Genomic DNA, 17,378 nt, shown 5'->3' with positions numbered 1-17,378 from the left:
AGCCGGCCGCCCTCCTCCGGAGCATCCCGGGGGCGCTGGCAGCTTCCACCCATCTGGGGTCAGCCCCTCCAAGGGGGACCGGTCCTGTGCCTCCCCAGGAGGCCTCCAAAGCCAAGGCCGGCCTTCCGGGGCGGCTGTGGGCTTTCTGCCCACCACGCTAGGGAAGTGCCGGCCTGCCCACTGGGCTCTCTCTCCGGGAAGCTCGCTTCTCTTCAGAAGCCAATGCTGGAGGCCCTGCCTCCGGCCCAAGCAGATGCCAAAGTGCCCCACCAGCCACACCCCCGCTCACCAAGCAGGGGGTCACCCCTTCTTCCAGGGCTCTCCCAGGGCGTCCTGGACCGCATGCCCTTGGCTGGCCCCGCGGCATCTGAACTGCCCCTGGGGATGGAAGCAGCCGGGCTGGGGCCAGGCAGGCCAGCGCTCTGCTCTGGAGTTGATTTGCTGTGTGACTTTCGGATGAGTCACCTGGCGTCTCTGGGCTTCATCAGCTCCTCCTGGGAAGTGGGGAGAATCGAAAGTGGCCTCCGGATGCTGGTGTGGGGAGGTCACAAGTGCAAGAAGCCCTCGCCAAGCTGCGAGGGTGAATCCACCTCCTGTGCGGCCCGGCGGTGAGAACAGAATTGAAGGCAGGCTCTCGACCCACCTGCCTGCCGCGCGCACTGGGCCTCAGGGTTCCCTGGGAAAAGCCTGGGGCCGAGGAGACAGATAGGTGAACAGTCCCCTGGGCCCACGGACCCCACACACTGGCTCCTCTACCTGGGACCCACCAACTCAGGTCCTTGTGGGGGTTGGGGGAACCTAGAAATGACCCCAAGTCTTTAAAAAGCACCCCAGGAATGCAGCAGGCACACAGCTAAACACCAGAGCTAATACCGGCTTTCCTTTCACTGAAGTTAATGTTTAAATCCCACTCCCTCTCGTCACCCTGTTTTATTGTCATTGTCTGAAATTTTTAGTCATTTACTTGCTTGTTTCTTGTCCGTTCCCCTCCCCTGACACACACACACACACACACACACACACACACACACCTCTAGGAGGAGGCTCCACCCCTGCCCTGGGCAGCAGGACAGCTGTGTGAGGCAGCATTGTGCCACACTCTCCAAAGGGAGGGCTGACAGCAGCTGGCTACGCAAGGGGTGCCTGCACACACACCCCTGCCACCCCTGCAAAAGGCAAAAGTGGTCAGTACGAAAGCACATTACAGGGAGGGGCCAGGTCATCATAGAGCAGTGGTCGCCATCGGGAGCACTGACTCAGGAGCCTCCCAAGTGCTACCGTGACCCACAACGCCTACACCTCGGCTCCACAACCCCCCAAACTCCAAAACCCTTTTCCCTTCATTTGACCCATGCATTTAGGTGAGTCCTCAAGGGGCTGTGGACCTGAGCTATGGGTCCATTTTAGAGATGAGACGCTGAGGTCCTGGAAATGTCGAGGGCACAGCCAGGACCGCAATCCTGGGCAGCACTTCCGGGAGGTGCTGGCGGAGGTGAGAATTTAGCTGTTGTTTGGGAGAGGAGAGACAGACTTTTTATCAGGGTATCTCTTTCAGCATCCCCATCCTACCCACCTGGGCTTCGGAGGTCCCCGAGCTGGCGTGTCCCAGGGGACCCTCCACTAATTCTGCACTGGCCTCCCAAGGACAAGCTTCAAATGACTCGCAGGCGGTGCCAGGGTAACTATCTATCCTACAGCTATTCATTAGGAGTCATTTTAATCTCTGCAGATGAAGGTCAAACGCCACAGAGTTGACCCTTCTCCCTGGCTGGTGGCTGGCATCCACTGTCAGTCTGGGGATCTGGGCCCAGAGGGCTGGGGGGATTCAGGAAAAGCGACTGGACGTCGCAACGGGAAATGGCCTGGTCAGCACATCCTACAAGGGCCGGATGTTGGGAACCAACCCGAATGGGCCTGGGCCCAGGAAGTCAGGCGGGCCGGGGTTTCCCTTCAGCGCCAGCCCGGCAGAGAGTGGCTGTTAGTGGCCCAGAGACCCAGCCCTGCCCATCGGAGAATCGGGCTTTCCTCCCCTTCCTTTCAGCCGGCCTGGCCATGCATCCTGTGGAAACCCTGCTTTGGCTCCCTAGTGTTTCCAGATCAAGTCCAAACTTCACGGTCACCAAGCTCTGCGAGGCCCGGCCCTGTCCATCTCCACTGCTCCGCGCTCACACTTTCCTTTGGGCCAGCCCAAACTCTGGGATTCCTTTGGGTGTCGAACGACCCTTTCACAGGGGCCGCCTAAGACTATCGGAAAACACATATGTAATTACATATTGTTTTTGTGATTAATCGCGATGCTTTAATTATGTTCCATTTGTAACAATGAAATTGGGGGTCACCACAACATGAGGAACTCTATTAAAGGGTCGCGCCATTAGGAAGGTTGAGAACCACTGCCTTAGACCCTAGTCCTAGCCATTGCCAGCCTTTCTTCCCCAGAAGCGAGACTGCCTGGATTCACATCCCATGACCGTGCGGGTGCTGTGTGATGTTGGGCAAGTATTTAACTTCTCTGAGCCTCAGTTTCCTCATTTTTAAAATGGGGTCAGTAATAGTGCCTACCTCATAGAGTTGCTCTGAGGACCTAATCAGATTATTCCTGTAAGTCACTTAGTGTGTAGGAAGAATTTTAATAATGATTCAAAAATCGGTGGGGGGAGGGGGATGGGCTAGAAGGGTCAATGGGGATAACGGGAAGTATGTAATACTTTCAACAATAAAGATTTAATAATAAAAGATTTTTTTAAAAAAGACAGGTTGGAAGCCACGCCCTGTGCTCATACTTTGCCATGGTTTGCTCCGTCAAAGCACCCATCACACCATAGTGTCACTGACCGCCACGGGTCCATCTGCCCAGCGAGAGCCAGGACGGGCCCTGGAACCCAGCGTTTTCCCCTGTGGTGCCCACCTGGTCCCTGTGACCTAGGAAAGGCCCTGCACGCCCTTCCCACCGCCCCTCCTCTCCCCATGGGACGCCTTCCAGCTGACCCAGAGTCTTCCCTTCTGTGAGCATCTGCCCACCCAGCTCGGGGTCAATTAAAGATTCCCGTTGCTGTTTTGCTCTCCAAGGGCAAACCCTCCCCGATGACGTCCTACTGCCCCAGCCACATTGCCAGATGCGCTGTGGCGGGGACGGTGACATCTTCCATCCCTGGTGACTCTGGGTGGCACCTGGAACAGCTGGTGCTGGGGCAGATCCAACAGTGTTCTCTGCGCGGCTGGCCTGCGCGGGCAGCAGTCTCCCGGAATCCTCCCGGGCCCTGGGAGGGTGGGACTAGGCCAGTGGTCGGCAAACTCATTCGTCAACAGAGCCAAATACCAACAGTACAACGACTGAAATTTCTTTTGAGAGCCAAATTTTTTAAACTTAAACTATATAGGTAGGTACATTATTATTAACTTAATTAGGGTACTCCTAAGGCTTAGGAAGAGCCACACTCAAGGGGCCAAAGAGCCGCGTGTGGCTCGCGAGCCGCAGTTTACCTACCACGGGTCTAGACTGTCACTTCAGATCCAGGCTCGGAGAGAGTGGCCAGCAGAATAATGGCCTCCCCCAAGGATGCCCACATCCTGATCCCCAGAACCTGGGACTATGTCACCCGACATGGGAAAGGGGGTTAAGGTGGCAGGTGGAATTGCATTTGCTGATCAGTTGGCTTTAAAATAGAAACGTATCCTGGGTTCCCCGGGCGGGCCAGTGTTATCGCAAGGTGCCTTAGCGATGGAGGAAGGAGACGGAAGAAGGGGGTTAGAGGGAGACGTGACTGTGGAAGCCGGTTGGTCGGGGTGATGCAGCCTTGCTGGCTTTGAAATGGAGGAAGGGGGCATGAGCCAAGGAATGCGGGCGGCTGTTAGAAGGTGGACAAGGCAAGGAAGCAGATTCTCCCCGAGAGCCTCCAGCACCTGTGACACCTTGGTTTTAGCCCCATGAAACCTGTCGGATTTCTGACCTCCAGAACAGTGAGAGAATAGATGTGTGCGGTCTTCAGCCACTGGGTCTGTGGCAATGTGCTAGAGCAGCCACAGGAAGCTTATACGGAGAGGTCAGGGGGCTTGTCCAACGCTTCCAGCCCGAGGAGCTGGGATGAAAACCCAGGGATGGCCCTGGCCTGGTGGCTCAGCGGGTTGGGGCATCCTCCCATACACCAAAAGGTTGTGGGTTCAATTCCTGCTCAGTGCACATACCTAGGCTTTGGGTTCGATCTGTGGTCAGGGCCCTTACAAGAGGCAACTGATTGATGTTTCTCACAGGGATCTCTCTCTCTCTCCCCATTCCATTTTCTCTAAAAATCAATTTTTAAAAAAAAGATCCTCTAGTGAGGATTAAAAATAAAAATAATAATGAAAAAGGAACCCGAGCTCCTCCAAAGTCTGGGCTCTCGATGGCACAGCAGTCCTCAGCATTTAAAACGAGCCCTTTCCATCAGAAAGTTCCCCCAGAGACTGTTATAGGAAGTGCACGCGGGGGCTGGAGTGGACAGTCATATCTGAGCCTCAGCCCCACCACCATGGCCAACATGTGCTGAGCACACATGCTGTGCTCAGGACCTTCCATACATTATCTCATTAGTCCTCATTTTACAGACGAAGAAACAGGCTCAGAGAGGTCTAGTAACTTGCCCTGGGCCACTCAGCAAGTGAATGGAAAAGCCAGCATATGAACTTTGCTGATTCCTGATCTCAAAATATGAATCCTCATTCTATACGCGCACACACATAAACACACCTGTCAACACAAAGACTGAAGAGGTGTCCCCCAGATCAAGACCACGATCTGCCAGCCGAGGAGGCATGAGCCCTGAGAGGGCACACAGCGTGCCCAGTCCACACTGCCCCTGGGGGCCTGGAGGACCCCACCCCTCTGCTGCGTGTTCAGAAGGAAGTGGCCTAGAGAGGTGAGGGGAGACGCCCCCTCTTTGCCAAGTGAGATGTGAGGACATGGGATGTGGGAGCCAAGGGTGACCTGACTCCACATGGGAGTGCCTGGCAGGACAGCCTGTCTGCAGGAAGGTCACGTTGCCCCTGGTCACGCTGGCTCCAGCACCCCACGACCTGCTTCGGGGCCTGTGAGAGGTCAGGGCACGCTGGGCCAGTGGGCTGGGCTTGCCTGTGCCCCCCGGGGTCCTGGGGGCGCTAAGGGACTCCAGAGACTTCCTCCCACCTTGGAAGGGCCCTCGGCTCATCTGCCTGCAGCGGGAGAGCCGGCTTCTCACACCCAGGAAACACCACCATGGATGGTGACTTAGTGCAGGGCTTTCTTTTCCTCTCCTATCACAGTGGCCTTAAATCTAGACAAAAAAATACAAAGAAGGTCTGTTGACACCAGACTAGGCCACTCTGAGTGGCTGCCCATTTTGCCTCTTTGAACTACAAATTTCCTGAAGGCAAGGATGTTTTGGCTCAACTCTGAAAAGTTCGTCTCATCTTTTTACCTGTGAGTGACCTGACAAGGTCTGCGGGACTAGACCCGCGAGGACTAGCTCACAGGCAGGCGTGAATCTCCTGGAAGTTCCCTCCTAAGGATTGGATTGGTCCTCCCACAGGAAGGAGGTCTGGACCTCTGTTCCCAATCCCCTGGCTCCTGGAACAGCACCCCAATTTTACCCACAAAGCCGACCTCCCCACTCTCAAACACAGTGGTTGGGCCGGGGCTGGTACACCCCTGGCTCAGAGGCGAGCCTCTGACTCATCGCTGGCCAATCAATCATTGAACCATTACAAGTGACTTCTTCAGGCTGACGCAGTCCCAGCCAGGGAGACTCAATTCCTGGACCCTCGGGAATGGCAGGACAGAAGGACACCATTCTGTCCACTAGAATGGGAGCTGGGGGGATTTCAGGCAGCAGGAGATAGAGCTGACCAGCCCTGTGGCAGAGAGAGACCAAGTCCTGACAATACCATGCCCAGGGTGAGACCAACCAGGGGCCTTCCAGCCACATAGACCAGGCTAAGGCACACCTCCGGGCCCATCAGAAAGGCTGCAGCTCATGTCGTTGGACCCACTTGGACGGCCTGGCTGCTAAAGGCATGCGCTGCACAGACTGCTCGGGGATGTCAACATGGTCTATTCTGTTCCATAGGATGACTGAGAGGCAACAAAACTCACTGGTTCAAGAGTAGATGCCCTGGGTTCAAACCCTACTCGGTCACTTACTAGCTGTGTGATCTTAAGTTCATGACCCTCAGCATCTTGACCAGTGAAACGGGGGTGATAACAGTGCCCAGTGCCTGGGGGAAGTAAATGACTGTCAAGTACTCAGAATGGTCCCTGGCACCTAGTAGGTGCTCACTAAACACGGCCTCTAATTAGCTCTGATGGATTGGGCATGTATTTGCTCAGACAGCAAACGATGATAAAGTGCCTACTGTGTGCCAGGTGCCCCGGACACTTGGTAACAGGACATGTCCCCTGTCCCTTACAATCTTTTGGAGAAGACAACAAGCAGCCACAAAGCATAGTGAGCTGCCATGGTAACCCATGACTTTGACCTCACCACAGCCCAACCCTGACCAGTTGAGCTACTTGGACGCAGCGATGAAAATGACTAATGCCCACACAGGGAAAGCTGGGAGGTGGCCAGGGGAGTGGGCAGCAGGGACAGAGCAGAGGCCTAGCCCTGGACCGGCCTCCACTCCTCGGCCACAGAAGGACCTGCACTGGGCCAGCCCCTGCCCATGAAGAAAGAGGCTGTTGTCGCCAGCCATCTTGCCAGGCTGCGAGCCCTCCCTGTGGGAGAGGGATTCCCGCCCACTGATTTCTGGGGTCAAGAGCCGACATTCCTGAGGCCTCTGTGGCATGGGCAGCATTCTCCCTTCCTCCTGGGGGAATCCCAGAGGCAGGGCGAGGCCGGCCAGCCGGTCTTTTGCCTTTTGCCCCTTGTGCCCAGCAGAGCACCTGGTTCAACAAGCAAAAGGTGCAGAGCCAGGGCTGGGGGTGTCCACTGGACCCCCTGCCACCCACCGGACGGAGCCATCATTTCTTGCCAGTGTTCTCGTGCTGACCTAGGAGTTTTATGTTATCTCACTTCAAGTATCAGATGGGGCAAATAAAGCCCAGAGAGATCAAGTTACCTGTCCAACGTCACACAGCAGGTCACTCGGCGGCCTCCTGGGATTTGTGGGACCGGGAACTGGTTCCCAGTAGCCCTGGCCTGCAAAAGGGCATGAGTGCTCTGGCAGGCGGGCTGCGCTCTGCCATTCAAAAGAGCCTGGTGGCTGTACCTATAGGCAGCCCCTGGGTTTGGGGCTGGGTGGCCCGGTCACACTTTCCCAAGGCTGGGAGCTGAATTTGGGCAGGCCCCCGTGGGGAGGTTGTCTCAGGCCTGCTTGATAATTAGGGCTCCGCAGTGGTGGCAGAGGGGCCCTGGCTGAGGGTTGAGCAGGGCCTGGGCTTCCGCATGCTTGGGGTGGGAGTGGGGGCCCCTTTCCTAAGGAGCAAAGGTGCAGACTAAGAGGAGTCGCTTCCGTCCACCGGCTCCCTCACCTTGGAGTACAGAGCCAAAGGTTGAGGACCTAGCGAGACGCCTCGGCAGATCCAAGTAAGGGAGAGGTGTCTGGGGTGATTTGCTCACACAGTGATTGTCCAGCCTATTCCTTCTTCTCTTTAAATCCATGGCATTCTTTAAAAACACACACAGGATCTTACATGGAATTATAAGCTACGGAGCAGGCCGAACGGAAGCCAGTCTAGTTCCATGGAGGTGGGGGCCTCTCAGAACCCCATGGGCAGCACCTTCCACGGTCCACTTTCCTGGAGCCCCTCGGGTATTCTGGAACACAGTTTGGAAATGTGGTTTTAAAACATCAACTGGTGCCCGGCTGGCGTGGCTCAGTGGTTGAGCATCGACCTATGAACCAGAAGGTCATGGTTCGATTCCCAGTCAGGGCACATGCCCTGGTTTCTGGCTCGATCCCCAGTGTGGGGCATGCAGGAGGCAGCCAATCAATGACTCTCTCCCCTCATTGATGTTTCTATCTCTCTCTCCCTCTCCCGTCCTCTCTGAAATCAATAAAATCAATCAATCAATAAATAAATCAGATAAACATCAGCTGGTGCTGAGGTCTGCCTTGGGGGCTGTCGGGGTGTGGATGGCCGAGTCTCTAGACAGGGGACAGTTATCCTTGAACCCGGGGGTCCCTTTCAGTGTGGACAAAATGACCACATGGTTCATGGATCCAAATGCTTTCTAGCCCCTTTCCTGAAAGGCCACTGAAAGGGAATTCAAGGTCCCTTCCCTAAAGCAGGGGCTGGCAGTGGAGTCAGACAGGCTTGGGCTGGGTGGGCTTTGCTGGCATGAAGCACCACCAGGCCACAGATCTGTACTGTCCACCCGGGCTTGGTCCTGGCTTCTGGGTTACAAGACACCAGGCGGTCCCCTGCCACTGACCTGAGCTCCAGTCCTGGACCTAAATCCAAACCGGAAGGAGTTAGATGGGTTTTGATCAGATCTAGTCCAGGCCTTTTAAACCTGGAGTCTGAGATAGGCACGGGGATGGGGCTGGGGGTCCCTTAAAAGTATAAAAACGTGAATCTTTGTGCATTCTTCTTGGGGCATTCTTCAGATCCTCTAAGGCAGCGGTTCTCAACCTGTGGGTCGCGACCCCTTTGGCGGTCGAACGACCCTTTCACAGGGGTTGCCTAAGACCATCCTGCATATCAGGTATCTACATTCCGATTCATAACAGTAGCAAAATTACAGATATTCAGTAGCAACGAAAATAATTTTATGGTTGGGGTCACAACATGAGGAACTGTATTTAAAAGGCCAGAAGGTTGAGAACCGCTGCTCTAAGGCAGTGGGTCTCAACCTGTGGGTCGCGACCCCTTTGGCGGTCGAACGACCCTTTCACAGGGGTCGCCTAAGACCATCGGAAAACACATATATAACTACATATTGTTTTTGTGATTCATCACTATGCTTTCATTATGTTAAATTTGTAACAATGAAATTGGGGGGTCACCACAACTGTACTAAAGGGTCGCGGCATTAGGAAGGTTGAGAACCACTGCTCTAAGGGCTCTATAACCAGCACAAGATTAAGACTCACGGTAACCCCCTCAGTGGCCACCTCCTTCAAGAAGTCTTCCAAGGTTTCCCTTACTTTATAATGGTCTCTCCCTTCTCCTTTCTATCGCAGCCCTAGGATCACTTCAAAGGCTGCAGCTTAGTGACCTCGGGTCTAGCTGGAAGGAGTAGCGCTCACTCCTCCCTGAGAGCTGACTCCTTGCACATTTGAGGTGCTACCCTGTACTGCTGCTGGTTTTCTGCTTATCTGTTTCTTGTTTGAAGCAGAGCCTGATAACCAATGACTACCTTAATCCCCTGGCAAGTATCCCAGCCATTGTATGCAAATACTGCTACTCAGTGGCTAAAACATTGTTTTTGTGAAAGTAATTTTAACTACATCCTGTTGACTCCGCGCTGCTTATCGGCCCTCTCTGCAGAACCCTGCCTGCGCCAGGCCCCACTCTGCCACAGCTTGTGTCTTGACCTCTCCATGACCCCGACTGGGGTAGGCAGCTGGCTGAGGGGATTTCTTCTGGCAGGAAAGGCCCTGTGTTTGAAGCTCAGAATCTGGGGTTCAAAGTCTAACTCAGGCCAAGCATCCTGGACAACTCACTTCAGCTGCATCTTAGAAATGGGCTGGTGATCATACCCGCCCTGGGCATGGGCCACACAGTGAACGTGCGAAAGCCCTGTATGGTCCTGTACGGTAGCACAGTCACGTGCGGTCCTGTGGTCACATAGAGGACCCGTCACATATCGCACCCCGGCCGACACTATCCATCATGTCTGGCACCACAGTCACGTGACTGCTGTAGTCACTATGGCACTACAGCCACATGGAGTACCATTCACACTCAGTACTGCGGTCACAGACAATACTACAGCTGCGTGTAGTACCACAGTCACATATGCTACTGTAGTCACATGTAGGATGACTATGGTCACCTATAGTACGAGGAGCTCAAGGATATGTGGGGAACTGTGAGGAGGCCAGTGTGGCAGGAGCACAGAGAATGAGGGGTGAGAGTGTGGTGTGTGAGGGAGCCTGGCGGGGGTCGGGGAGCTGGATAAGGGATGGGGGGCAGGGCAGAGGCGGGGGTGGCGGGAGAAAGGTTAGGGGGCAGGGCACATTCCGTCCTCAGGCACAGGGATATGGCAGTGAGCAGTGCAGACAAACATCCCCACCTAGAGCTGACAGTTTAGTGAGGGGCAGACAGGTAACAAACCAGACACATAAAATAACTGGTTAGAGCGCAGTACTAGTAAGTGGGAAGGAGAAAACAAAGGAGGCAAGGCCCACGGATGAGACCATGGTGGGAAGGAGGGGGCAGGAGTCCAGGCTCGGGTTTGCTGAATGAATGAGTGCCGTCAACCATTGGTGGCCTCACCTGTCCTGTCCACTCTTTCTCGGACTCCAGACATGCCTGCATCTTCATAACTCATTCTAGGGGCCTCACCGGTCCACGGGAGACAAGCGCACACTTGAGGTTCACTTTCCTCCTGTTCATTTGGCTTCAACTGCTTCCTGACCTGCGTGCTTCATCTGAATAATGTCTCACATTTCCCTTCGAATGTCGTGGCACATGTCTCAGCTTGTGTCTTCTGCCGCCAACAGGGAGCACGCCTTACCACATGCTAAGTGTGCTCTTGCTTTTGCCCAGAGACCAAGGAGAGGGTGTTGGGTCTGGAGCGCTTCCTGCACAGGTGCCCAGGAGGGTGCTGGGTTTTGGCGGCAGCAGGTGGGAACCAGGTCTTCGAGGACAAGTGGCAGTGATTGCCAGACCTCTTTCCAGGATAGAAAAGGATGGCTAAGCCCAGCCCGTGTGGCTCAGTGGTTGAGCATTTACCTATGAGTTAGGAGGTCACGGTTTGATTCCCAGTCAGGGCATATGCCTGGATTCTGGGCTCAATCCCCAGGGTGGGCATGCAGAAGGCAGCCGATCAATGGTTCTCTCTCATCATTGACGTTTCTCTCTCTCTCTCTCCCTTCCTCTCTGAAATCAATAAAAATCCTATCTAATAAAGATGCAATATGCAAATTAACTGTCACTCCATGACAAAGATGACAGCGCCCACGGCCAACAAGGAGGGAATATGCAAATTGATGCGACAAAGATGGCGATGGCTGGGCCAGGACGCTTGTGTTCAGCCCCATCCTGGCCGCTCCAGGCCTCTGGGCAGCGCGGGCGTGCAGGCACAGAGCGGCCAGGGCAGGGTGGGTCGCCTGCTATGAGGGGGCAGCAGGGGGTGGAGGGAGCTACAGGAGGGTGGCAGGGCCAGAGCGAAGGTGGAAGGCGGCAGCCAGAGCGACGACCCAGGTTCCGGAGGGAAGCCAGTGCTGGCAGCCAGGGGAAGGAAGGCCTATTCTTGCATAAATCTTCATGCATTGGGCCTCTAGTACATTATAAAAAATAAAACAAAAGGATAGCTAAGAGCTAACTTCTCCTGAATATGGTTGAGACGGTTTTCTCAGTGATACCTCAAACAATAAGATGGAAATGAACCAGCGGAAGTGCCCAGCATGCTAAGGAGGTTGGGAGAGCTCTGTGCAGGGGTCCAAGAAGCCCTGGGCTTAGAAAAGCTGAAAGCTCAGAAGCGCCTGGAGTGGGTTAGGTTGACCAAAGCGGGGATCGTGCCCTCAACCACTGAGCCACGCCGGCCCGGCCGGAGCAGGACCTCTTGATTCAGGTTCGGTGCTACTGGACCTAGGGAGCATTCTTTGAAGCCCAAATAGACAATTTGGTGATTTTAGGACAATAAACAGGAAGTTGTGCTTGACATGCTAGTCGGAAAACGTAGGCCACTCATTACCTTGAAAGCTACAGGTTGGAAATAGTAACATCTCCTACAAGAGAAGAAATGAATCCATGGCAGATGGCTACCTGGTGGCTGTGCTGAGGGTGGGGGTGGGGCAGTCCTATCCACCAAGGGTGTGTTTTCTAACTGAGTTGCTTTTTCATTAAGTGGGATCTCATGGCTACCAAGAAAGGCTGGATGAGCAGCCACAGGACAAGCTCTTTGTGCAGGAGTCTCCTGGCAACGCAGGGAGCTTGGCAATCGGTTCCTTTCCTGGGATGGCCGATCCACATATGATAATTTTAGAGTGGGCCAGGATCTTAGTGGTCACTGTGTCCCCTCTCAGTTCACAGGTGTGTTTCTTAGCTGCAGCGGAAGCGGGGTCTCAGCAAAGCCCAGTCTAGAACCCTCTGGCGTCTGGCCTCCCAGCCCAGGTGAGCCAGGCAGCAGCGGGTGAGACCCTAGAGGTGGCCGCTGTTGTTCCCCAGGGGAAGGAGGTGGGGCGGACAGAGGGAGGTGTTTGTCTATTCATGGGACAGGCCGAATTGTGAGGCCCATTGTCTGAAACCTCAGGACCGGATGCTAAGAGCGAAAAGGCTTTTCCTCCATGTTGCAGGTAGGACGGTTGCCTACCTGCCTACCAATGGGAGCCTGGTACTTCTCCCAGAAACTCCCACCAAAGGCTGCATTTGGGGTGAGGATCGGGGAGACGGCACTGCTATCTCCCAAGCTCCCCATGCCTTTGTGACCTTCATCACATGCCGATTGTTTAGTGCAGCAATTCTGCCCTGATGACTCTGCGTCGTCCCATAAGATGACCGGTCTGAACTCCTCTCCTCTCTCCTGTTTCCTGTTCTCATCAGTACCGGCCCAACACTGAGTGTGAGGTACGAAGTCCCTGCTCACCTCTCAAGCTCTGCAATAGTTTCCTTCTTTGCCTTCTCCCTCCCTCCTTCAATTCCAGCGCGAACCCAGCCTTTGATCAGGTGGTTTCTTGCACCTGGATCTCCCTTCTTACATCCCTTCTGGTTGACTTTTTTTTAAAAAAAATATAATTTTATTGATTTTAGAGAGGAAGGGAGAGGGAGACAGAGAGAGACTGAAACATCAATGATGAGAGAAAGTTGTTGATGGGCTGCCTCCTGCACATCCCCCACTGGGGATCGAGCCCGCAACCAGAGCATATGCCCTGACCAGGAATTGAACCGTGACCTCCTGGGTCATAGGTCGACGCTCAACCACTGAGCCACACCAGCTGGGCTGGTTGACCTTCAAGGCTTACTCAAATGCCACTTCACCCATGAGGCTTTCCCTGAGCTAGTTTAACAGCTCCACGGGGCCTCCTCTGCCTTGGGTCCCCTCAAAATTCATGTTTACCTGGAAACTCTGAACATGACCTTATTTGGAAATAGGGTGTTGACATAGGAAACGTCCAAACCTGTAGAGAATGTTTTTATGAATCTATTTGAGCCAAACTGACAACAGCCAGAAAGCAAAATCTCAATGAATTGAGAAGACGCTCTGGAGAATGGCAGTTTTGCAGCTCGTTTTCCACTGGAATCAAAGGAGGAGACGCAGGAGGGTGACGTGAAATCCAATGCGGGTAGATTAAGGGGGCGGGAGAATGCAAAGGGGAGAGGGAATCCCTGGGGTTGGATAAAAAGAAAAATGGAGAAACACATACTTCTCTTACATCGCTGGGTACGGGATAGCTGGCAGTTAATCTTTACAGCACACAGAGATGGTGTTCAGGGAACAAGGGAACAGTGAAGGGTCTCTGGTCTCTGCTCCGGCGCTTAGATGAGCCCTGAGGGGCCTGAAAAGGGAGATGCCTCTGACAGTTCAAAGGCCCGTTATCTTAGATGCAAAAGACAACGGACAGGCTCCGTTAAGGTAAAGCTTGATCTTTGTCAAGGAAACCACAGGCCCAGGATGTGACTACCGTGATGACTCACTTTTCCTGAGGGATTTTCATGTTCCGTTCCCCCTCTGTGGTTACCTTCCGTCTGAGTTCGCAGGGCCTGCCATGCTGGCCTCCCCTGAGCTTGTCAGGGTTCGTAGGTGGCCCCTTTTATCGTCCACAAAGGTCTTTGGAAAGGTAACTGGTTAAGGAGCTCAAGATGAGGTCACACTGGATTTAGTGCGTGTCCTAAATCCAATGCGGGTGTCCTCATAAGATGAGAGGACCCAGACACACAGAGCGGCAAAGCAGACACCCACGTGAACACAGGGGCAGAGACTGGAGAGAGGCTGCCACACACCAAGGACACCACCCAGGAGCCACGGGGAGTCACCAGGGGCTGGAAGAGGCAAGGAAGGGTTGTCCCCTCGAGTCTCTGGAGGGAGTGGGGCTCTGCCAACACCTGATCCCAGATTTCTGGCCCCCGGAGCTGTGAGAGAATATGTTGCTATTGCTGTAAGCCACCAGGTTTGTGGCAATCTGTGATGGCGGCCGCGGGAAACTAATGCACGCTGTAATCTGCGCCTTCGCTGTAAGCACCTGGCCAAGTCTCTCTGTCTTTATTCATCTCTATTGTATCCACCCCCTAACCTGGACCCAGGGCTGCGCCAACACTGGCAGACACTCAGCAGGCTTGCTGAGGTCTCTCGAAGGCTGCCGTCCTGGGGCAGATGGGCCTGGGCCTGCCCGGTGTCAGGAAGGAGAAGAACATGGGATTTGCTGAATGGATGTGATGGAGAATGGGATTCACAGATCTCCATCAGAGGCTCGTTCACGGCTAGCTGCTTTAGGAACAGGGCGAGAGACGCACACGCTGTACATTCCGTAGCAGCAAGGCAGGCGCAACTGCGAGCCAGTTCTCACACCACCTCCCTGAAATGGGTCCCTGAGTCCCGGCTCTACCCCTTCTCGATGGGGCGCTCAGGCTCTGGTGTGTGGCCCCTGCCTCCGCAAGCCTGCCATCATGGCTCAGGCCTCTGGTCCAGCCACTTCCTCGTACTGGACGCAAGGCTGGAACAGCCACTGCAAATACTTCCAAACAAACAGTCCATGTCTCCTCCTCCTCCCCGTTCTCCTACAAAAACCATGTCAAGGTCAAAGACTTTGGAGGCTGGGCCAGCTGACTAGCTGGCCAGGAGAGCCTTTGGGGGGAAGAGGGATGGGCCCGAGCTCTATAAATGCTTTCACGGGAGGAGCCCTAGGAGGATGCGGAAAATAAAAAGGAAAACCCTTCTCCTTAGAGACCCTAACCTTGCCTGGCCCTGCCGTGGCGCCCTCGGTACATGGTGGGGACCTTTCGAACACCTGGAGCCTTTGTGTCCCTTTAAGAAAAGCCCTTATTTGGGTCACCTTTACGGCCTAAGGCACACTACTGTCCACAAGTATTGCCAAATCCTGTTTGACTCAAGGTCATTGTGTGAAACTGGATAGGCACTCGCCCCCAAAAGTAAACAGACCTTTCCTGGACCTGCCGGCTGTTTGCAGACTCGGCTCTTCCTCCTTTCTTTCTCTCTGGGGGCCTGTCCCCCTCAGAGTCCAACCCACCCCAAATCCCAGCTGGAATAGGAGGGACAGTCATCTATGGTTTGACACTACCGCCTGTGTAACCTCACTGCAGGCTGCAGGGGGCGCTGCCCTCCCAGCTCTCTCCAGCAGCTCCAGGACCTACCCAAGGCCCAAGGTTCACATCACCCACCCGGCAGTTGCCTGGAAATTCCCCCCTCCACCACACTTGCCCCTTGGTCCCCAAGTCCACTGGGCCCCCAAACACTCCTAGGTCTGGAGGGTGTCCCAAGGCCTTCTCACTGGGCCCAGATGGGCTCAGGCAAGATTCCAAATTTCCCACCGTGATGGTGTGACAGAGAGGACAGCTGATCCAAAAGCCGCTCCAGTCATTGGCCGGGTAATTATGAGTTACAGGGAGCGTTCCTGGTCATCCCGACAGGTCTGGTGACTGAACCTAGGGCGAAGGCACTGGGCGTTCCGGAGGCCCCGTGGATCCTGTTTCTGGGGACCTGGTGCCACTTTAAGATATTTCCAATGGGTCCTGGGTTCATTCGCTGGAAGAGATGGTCCAACCCGAGTTGAGGTGGGGCGCGGTTCCCAGAGGGTGATCTTGCAGGGCCCACTCTACACTCCCCCCCATCCCCCCCCGCAATGCCATAGAACTCTTTCAATTTAGGCTTGTTTATAGTCAGTCAAGTTTTTCCAGATTGACTAAAGGAGTTCTTCATGTGCCTACTGCAGCCAGTTACAGGAGCAGTGAGAGACCCAGGACTGGGGCCAGCTGGGAGAGTCAGAAGAAAGTTTCTGTAGGACGCAGACAGCTAAGGAATGGCAATCACACGCGACTGTGCTCAACGCCACGTCCCCCGGCAACGACACCCTCCTCTGCCCTCCTGACCCCCTCCGAAAAGGGCTTGGGGAGCCCTTTCTCGGGGCATCACCCCAAGGAAATGAAACTGCCGAGAACAAGTCTGACTTCTCCTTTTTCTGTGTGTCCAAGGGTTAAAAACACTGCTGAACGCCCCTTCCAACTGCAAGGTCAAGCAGCTGTCCAAACCACCCAAGGAGAAGTGGGAGCCCCGGACAGCAGACCCCAGCTCGCCGGGCCAGGACGCTCCCGCCGGCTGGCGAGGGAAGAGTTAAATGGTGATCAGCTTTGGCTGATAGTTCAGGCTCCAAAGTTCAGTCCCAGCCCCAGCCACCCCCGAGGAATTGTAAATCTCAGGGCAGCATTTAACAAAACAAAAGCAACCTGGAATTACATGCAGGTTTGGTTTTCTACATATTTACTTAATCTCCTAGGTATGTGGCCCCCTGTCAGCTCAGCTGGCTTCCCTGGCCTTTTCGCCCCCCGCCTGGCTCTCAACAGTTTAAGTTTCAAACGAATTCCCTGTTTTTGCTCTTCCTCTTCGCAGGGCTGGGTGAGTCAGCCTGGCTTGGGTCGGAGTTGGGTGACAGCCGGCTCACCCTCCCCACTCCCCGGCACCAGGTCTGGGGAAGTTGGAGGGAGAGGTGCTGGGACTACCAAAAAGTTACAGGCAGCACTGGGAGGCTAGGATCCCCTCCCTGCCTGTATTGGGGGGTGGGGTGGGGACAGGGCTGAAGGTAAGAACAAGGGCCCTTTATCAGCTGCCGGTTCCCCTCTCTCCAGGTTTCCAAACACCTGGGCCTCGCAGCGCCTGTCAAGCCAGACTAGACCATCAAAGACCACTTCCCCTTTTTTCAAACCCAAACCAAGTCTCCTCTCTCTTCGTGCCTCCAGCGCTGCAGCCGCCCAGGTTGGGGCTGGGGAGCGGGTTGCCAAGGAAAATACGAAGCGCCAGCAAGCAGCCGCTGGCTCCCAGCTCCCCCCAGGAGCGCGCACACCCTCCACTCGCCGCGGTGGCGGCAAAGAGGGGAAGCGAGAAGGGGGAACGCAACACCTTCCCGGGGAGGGAGGAATGGGGTGGGAAATGGGTGGGTCTCCCAAGTTTCGGGGTGGGGGTGAATAGCCAGCCAAGCCACAGATCCTCTGGGAAGCAGATCAGCCCCGGACCTGCCAAAACAGACAGTCCAGTGCCCGGGAAATTTACAAGGTGAAACTGACTAGCTCAGCGTTCGCTGGTGGC

General features: G+C 54.9%; 1 protein-coding gene and 1 long non-coding RNA gene across 2 annotated transcripts in view; one reads left to right on the top strand and one right to left on the bottom strand.

Moving 5' to 3' along the window:
- Positions 1-17,378, bottom strand: part of DHRS3 (dehydrogenase/reductase (SDR family) member 3) — a 38,611-nt gene that overhangs the window by 20,960 nt on the left and 273 nt on the right. The gene's annotated exons all lie outside the window — the stretch shown is intronic.
- Positions 13,490-17,378, top strand: part of LOC107183574 — a 4,200-nt gene continuing 311 nt past the window's right edge. Inside the window, exon 1 of the long non-coding RNA XR_001514362.1 lies at positions 13,490-17,345. This is a non-coding gene — a long non-coding RNA (uncharacterized LOC107183574). The remainder of the gene's footprint in view (positions 17,346-17,378) is intronic.

This window comes from Myotis davidii, unplaced genomic scaffold (genome assembly GCF_000327345.1).
Source record: "Myotis davidii unplaced genomic scaffold, ASM32734v1 scaffold299, whole genome shotgun sequence".
Classification (NCBI taxonomy): domain Eukaryota; kingdom Metazoa; phylum Chordata; class Mammalia; order Chiroptera; family Vespertilionidae; genus Myotis; species Myotis davidii.
Note: the sequence above shows the minus strand (reverse complement) of the source record. Positions and strands in the feature narration are given on the sequence as shown.